The 6697-nt window shown below is 40.6% G+C and overlaps 1 pseudogene; it reads left to right on the top strand.

Moving 5' to 3' along the window:
- The first annotated feature begins 301 nt into the window (after positions 1–301).
- Positions 302–373, top strand: LOC123250823 (annotated as a pseudogene).
- Positions 374–6697: the final 6324 nt, after the last annotated feature.

Raw genomic sequence — 6697 nt, 5'->3', positions numbered from 1 at the left:
GGGGATTGAAACCATGCCATATAAGGACCAAGCCAAGAAACCAGAAATGTTTAAGATTATAGGATCATAGACTTAAATCTGGAAAAGTTCTTAGAGGTCATAAGACCAATCCCCTGATTTTCTAGAAAATAAAAATGAGGAATGGAGAAGTCAAAAGACTTTCCTAGTTCCAATTGGATAGTTATACTTTGAGGTGAGCTTAAAGCTGAGATGTTCTTGACTCCAAGTTCAAGGTCCTAACCATTACAAGAAAGTAGATCTGGAAATGGGGTCAAATATAATAGTATCTGAATATTCCAAAGATTGATTTGAAAAAAGGGAAGGCTAGCACTTCCCTGGATAAGGATAAGATATCCTACTGCTATTTTTTTTTTGAGGGGAGAATAGTACAATGGAAAGAATGTTAGATTTGGAGTCATAGGTCCTAAAGGCAAATTCTGGCTGTCACAACCTGTATGATCTTGAGCAAATCATTATAACCTCTCTGGGCCTCAGTTTCTTTATCTGAAACATAAGAAAATTGGACTAGATGGCCTCCAAAGATTTGTTCTGAGTCCAAATTCAAAATCCTATGATTTGAAGTTTGTTTTGCTTGGCCTATAAGGGTAGGCCTAAGACCTAGAGAAGTTAACAAGAGAGAAACTTTTTAGCTTAATATAAGGGAAAACTTCCCAACAGTTACAACAGAATGAAATTCAAATAGGTCCTGTTGGGCCTAGAGTCAGGAGGTCCTAGGTTCAAATCCAGCCTCAGACACTTCCCAGCTGTGTGACCCTGGGCAAGTCACTTGACCCCCATTGCCTACCCTTACCAATCTTCCATCAAGGAACTAATACACAGAAGTTAAGGGTTTAAAAAAAAAAAGTAAAACAAATAGATCCTGTTGGCAAATATTGCATTCCCCTTTGCTGGAAGTCTTCAAGAGTCATGGGTGATTAGTTGTTGGAGTATGTTGTTGATAGAGTTCATGCTTTGGATAGTGATTGGACTAGATGAACAATGAGTTTCTTTTAATTCTAAGATTTCTAGTCATTATTTCCCACTGGTCTGATGACTTTTTTTTTTAGGCAATAGTGGTTAAGTGACTTGCCTAGGGTCACACAGGTGGGTAGTGTTCTGAGGAAGATTAGATTAGTTATTGATTAAGTGTTAAGGTGTATCTAGCAGGAAGGAGCTGGAGCTGGGAATTCCAGGTTGGAATGAAGGAGCAGGAAGAAGTGATTTGTGCTCTGAGAGGGACTCCATTAGTGGTGGGCAAAAACTGTGGTTAGCCCTGGGAGAACTCAGAGTAAAAGGACATCCTGTATCCTGATTTCCCCTTGGGATCCTGTGTGATGTGGCGTCTAGCAAAGAGTCAAGATCTTCAGTGCTGTACCAAGAGAAGAGGACAGAGTCTCAAGCACACCCTCTCAACTTGGTACCTGAGACCACTTTGGCTCTTGGCATTCAGAGATCATCAGTGGATTGCAGTGAGAATCCCAAAGCCACAAAAGCCCCAGCTGTACTCAAGCCTGGCAGGACCAGGTCTGAGGCAGAAACCCAGAGACTCCATTTACAGCTCCTTGGGCCCTGTTAGTTTAGATCACTAAGTTAGTGTAGAAATAAGTTCTTCCCTTTCCCTGTGGGTTTTGTCATTAGGTGTTAAGATTTTAGAGCAGACATCCCTATCCCTCCTTTTAGTTGTTCATTATTAAAACCAGTTATATCCTGTACCTTGCCTGTGGGACTCAAAGCCTCTGGCCCAGGGTGACAGTTGGTCAACAGTCCCTTTGTCAGTTAGGAGCAGCTTGGCTGTTCTGATCTTCATGTCCAAGTCTAGTCTCTCATAATCCCCAGTGTGTGTACCCACTAACCACTTAGTTTTATTATAATATCCCTGGTGTCCCCATTACCCTTACTTATATTTTCTACAGTAGTGTCTGAGGCCAGATTTGAACCCAGGACCTCCCATCTCTAGGCCTGGCTCTCAATCCACTGAGCTACCCAGCTGCCCCTTCTGATTACTCTTGAAGTCCTTTTCCTTCCTATCTTGTATTCCCCCATAAATTATGTTCCTTTCTCACCCCTGTGAAGTGTGTCCCTCCTCCTTTCCTTTGTTCTGAGACACTTAATTTTCTATTTTTGTGTATTTAGAGGGTTTGTGTAAGCTGAGGATCCCTTACTCTGCCATCTTAGCTCCCAGCATGCCATAGTTTCTCATCAATACAAAAGAGCTCCTACATGGGAGGATGATACGACTCCCTCATTGACTGGGACCAAAGTGTGTAGATGAAGGTAAAGTGACAGAAAGAGACCTGAGCATCCCCTAACCAGGCTGAGCCACAAGACTGGACCTGCTTTCCAGCCCTCATTGCTCAATACTGTAAATTTCAAAAGTATGGAATTGAGGGAACAGTGAGAACACCAGCCCAAATGGTTTGGCCTTAGGCACTGCCGTAGCACATTGGACTGGGTCTGCCTAAATCATGAAGTTGGGTACTCCAGTTTCTGTGCTCTCTCTTTTCTCCAAGTGTGATTCACATTTTGACAAGCCAGCTGCTAAATGTGGGAGCTCATATACTCCTCAACTTAAAGACTTGGGTTCTGTTTGACAGCCACAGAGAGCTAGTCAGACAGGGAGGTTGGTTAGAAAAAAAAAAAAAAACAGAGGTAAGGGGAGGGCGTCCTTCTTTTTATGAATCTTATGCTTTATTTTTATTTTTAAAATTTTTCCATGATTACATGATTCTTGTTCTTTCCCTTTCTTCTTCCCTCTCCCCTCATGTATTATCACCCAAAACCTATTTCCATATTATTCATTTTTGTAATAGAGTAATCTTTAAGGGTGTCCTTCTTTATGAAACCCTGCTGAGTAAAGAGAGACATGAGAACACATGGCATACTTTGAAATTCCACCTGAAACTGAGAATATCTGTACTTTGAGATTTCTTACCCAATCTAATCAGGACAGTCAGGCTAACTTCAAAAGATCTGATTTTAGACTGAACCTTGGTGAGGGTTGACTTTTGTTTTATTTGCAAAAAAAAAAAAAAAAAGTTATACTTTTGAGTACCAGAACCTCTATTTGTCCTAACAGCCAAACTTTTGACTAAAGAAAAAGATCCAGTGAAAAGAACACTGGCAGAAAGTGCTTTGGAAATATTAAATCTATTCAGAGCTGAAGATTCATCACTCTTCAAGCTCAACCTGGCATTAAAACTATAAGAAATGGTTCCCGGGCGGTATGTCTGCTTCACTCCAAGGCCTTCCCTTGGCTGGTCTCCCTGCTTCCTTTTAGGTCTTTACATCTTGATTTGAATATATTATAGCAAAGCTGCATAAACTACTCACTTGGTTGAACCTCGGGGGTCAGATTCTGACTGGTGCTTGGAAATGAACATAATGACATCCCCAGACTGCTCTGGTCGTGTTAATACGAATCTCGATCCTACTTTGATCAAAGCTCCCCAAGTCAGCTGGGGACAGCCTGGGCTCCTTCTCCTTCACAGGGTCATGAAGCTTTCCTGTGCACTGGGCTCCCTTTGGTTCCCTGAGCACAACATATGGTGGAAGCTTGGGGCCGGATGGCCTTTCGGATTTGGCTCTTTATTCTAATGGAAGTAGAATCTCTACTGGTGTTCTAGACTTTGGGGCTAACAAATACTAAAGCACATTGGAAGTAACTGCCTAATTATGAGAGACAGGCAGAGAATGAGACAGAACTAGAGCCAGAAAGGAAGGAAGACAGAGACAAGCTAGAGAGAAAGAGAGGCAGAGCAGGAGCTGAGAGATACAGAGAGAGGAAGAGAGCGAGAGAGCGAGAGAGCGAGAGAGCGAGAGAGCGAGAGAGAGAGAGAGAGAGAGAGAGAGAGAGAGAGAGAGAGAGAGAGAAAGACCTTTTTTTTTCAGTTTACTTTCTGTAAAGAATTGGTGTGGAAATTCTTTCCACTAATGGAGGTAAACAATTAAAGTCTTTTTTTTTTTAACCCTTATTTTTGGTCTTGGAGTAAATTCTGTGTATTGGCTCCAAGGCAGAAGATTGGTAAGGGTAGGCAATGGGGGTCAAGTGACTTGCCCAGGGTCACACAGCTGGGAAGTGTCTGAGGTCAGATTTGAACCCAGGACCTCCCATCTCTAGGCCTGGCTCTCAATCCTCTGAGCTACCCAGCTGCCCCCTGTAAGTTAAAGTCTTAAAAAACAAACAACCCTTACCTTCCATCTTAGAATCAATCCAAGAACAATAAGAGGTAGGCAATGGAGTTTAAGCAACTTGTCCAGGGTCACACAGCTAGGAAGTATCTGAGGACTGATTTAAACCCAGGACCTCTTATCTTTTGGTCTAGCTCTCAATCCACTGAGCCATCAAGCTACCCTCTATAACTTATAGTCTTTTAAAAAAAATTTATTCAGAGATATTTTATTTTCCTAATTATATATAATAATTTTCAACATACATTTTCCGAAATTATAAGATATACATCATCTCCTTCCCTCCCTTTCTTCTCCCTACTTGGAGATGGTAAGCAATGTGATCTGGGCCATACATGAATTATCATGCAAAACACACTACCACAGTGGTCATTGTTGTAAGAACACACTCATACAAAACTAAAACCCTGAAATAAAACTATAATATATTGATATGAATGATAGTATGTTTTGATCTGCATCCATTCAGCTCCAATAGTTCTTTCTCTGGAGGTGGAGAGCATTCCTCATCATAAGTCTTTCAGAATTTCAAAACTTAAGTCTTTCAGTTCTTCACATTGCTGAGAGTAGCCAAGTTTTCACAGTTGATCATCATACAATATTACTGTTACTGTGTACAATGTTGTCCTGGTTCTGCTTATTTTGCTCTACATCCATTCATGTAGATCTTTCCAACTTTTTCTGAAATCATCTTGTTCATCATTTCTTACAGCACAAAAGTATGCTATCACCATCATATACCACAATTTGTTCAGCCATTCCCTGATTAATGGACATCCTCTTGATTTCCAATTCTTTGTTTTACTGTTTAATTTTTCCTTTAAAAATGTGGAAGCTATGCCATTTTGTGGATATGTGTTTAGGATTGATATTACTTCATTATCTATAGTACCTTTTAGCAAGATGTAATTTCCTTCCTTATCTCTTTTGATCAGATCTATGTTTGCTTTAGCTTTGTCTGAGATTATGATCGCCACTCCTGCTTTTTTTTTTTTACTTCAGATGATGGACAATAAATTCTGCACCAGCCCCTTACTTTTATTCTGTGAGTGTCTCTTGTTTCAAATGTGTTTCTTGTAAACAATATATTGTAGGATTCTTGTTTTTAATCCACTTTGCTATCCATCTCTTTTTTATGGATGAGTTCATATCATTCACATTCACAGTTATGACTAACAATGTGTATTCTCCATCTTATATTTCCATTTTGATACTTCTTTCACTTTATTCTTTCCCACAAGTGTCTTGCTTTTAATCACCTTCTTTTACTTCCCCTTCCTTTTATTCCCAGCCCATCCTTGTCTTATTCCCCTCCTACTTCTCTATAGGGTAAGGTAGAATTTTATACCCAAATGAGTATGGTTATTATTCCATCTCTGAGCTAATTGTGATAAGAGAAAGGTTTAAGCATTGCTCATCACCACCCTTATCTTCCCTTCCATCATAATAGTTTTTTGTGCCTCTTTAGGCAAGATAATTTACCCTATTCCACTTTTCCCTTCTCTTTTCCCTCAGTATAATCCTCTTTTTTACCCTATGTTTTTTTTTCTGCATATTATATCATCCTACTCGGCTTACTCCCACATTCTCTGTCTATGTATACTCCTTCTAACTGCTCTAATACAGACAAAAAAAATCTTAAGAATTACAATTGTCATCTTTCCACATAGGAATACTTACAGTTTGACCCTATTGATTCCCTTAAATTTTCTTTCTTACTTACCTTTTTAGGCTTCTCTTAAGTCTTGTATTTAGACACTCAATTTTCTGTTTAGAGTTGGTCATTTCATCAGGAATGTCTGACTTGCCCAGGGTCACACAGCTGGGAAGTGGCTGAGGCCGGGTTTGAACCTAGGACCTCCTGTCTCTAGGCCTGCCTCTCAATCCACTGAGCTACCCAGCTGCCCGAAATCTTCTGTTTTATTAAATGACCATTTTCTCCCTGAAAGAACAAACTAACTTAGTTTTACTGGGTAAGTGATTCTGGGTTGTAAACCTAGATCGTTTACCTTTCTGAATATCATATTCTAAGCCTTCTGATCTTTTAATATGGAGGCTGCTTGAATTGTTTCTTTCTGGCTGTTTGAAATATTTTCTCCCTGGCTTGGGGGCTCTTGAATTATCTTGAAGATAGTTAAGGGTGGGCTCTGTTCTTGGGGTAGAGGAGGCACTCTCTTAAGTTTCAGTCTTTCCTTGCTGCTTACTTTTAGCTCTATTTCTGGGTTTCTGCAAATTTCAGTTCTTCCAAGATGGTATGATAGCCAGTGGGCTGTAAGCTCTGAAAGTTACCTCCCACTGCTGATTCAATCACCCCTTGAGACTGCTGATAACTTGCAGAGCTCAGAACACTGCGGACTACCCTCTCTGGGATCTCATCGTCTAGCCTCAGGCTGGGCTTGATCAGGTCAGGCACAGTGTGGACTTTCTTGCCCTGGAGCTTGCAACTTTGCCTTGAGTTTTGGGAGGGACTAGCTCTGGGTCTTGCTCTGGGCTTACACAGTTCAGGTGT

Source organism: Gracilinanus agilis, chromosome 5 (assembly GCF_016433145.1).
Source record: "Gracilinanus agilis isolate LMUSP501 chromosome 5, AgileGrace, whole genome shotgun sequence".
NCBI lineage: Eukaryota > Metazoa > Chordata > Mammalia > Didelphimorphia > Didelphidae > Gracilinanus > Gracilinanus agilis.
The sequence above is the reverse complement of the archived record's forward strand: the minus strand, read 5'-3'. Positions and strand labels throughout refer to the sequence as shown.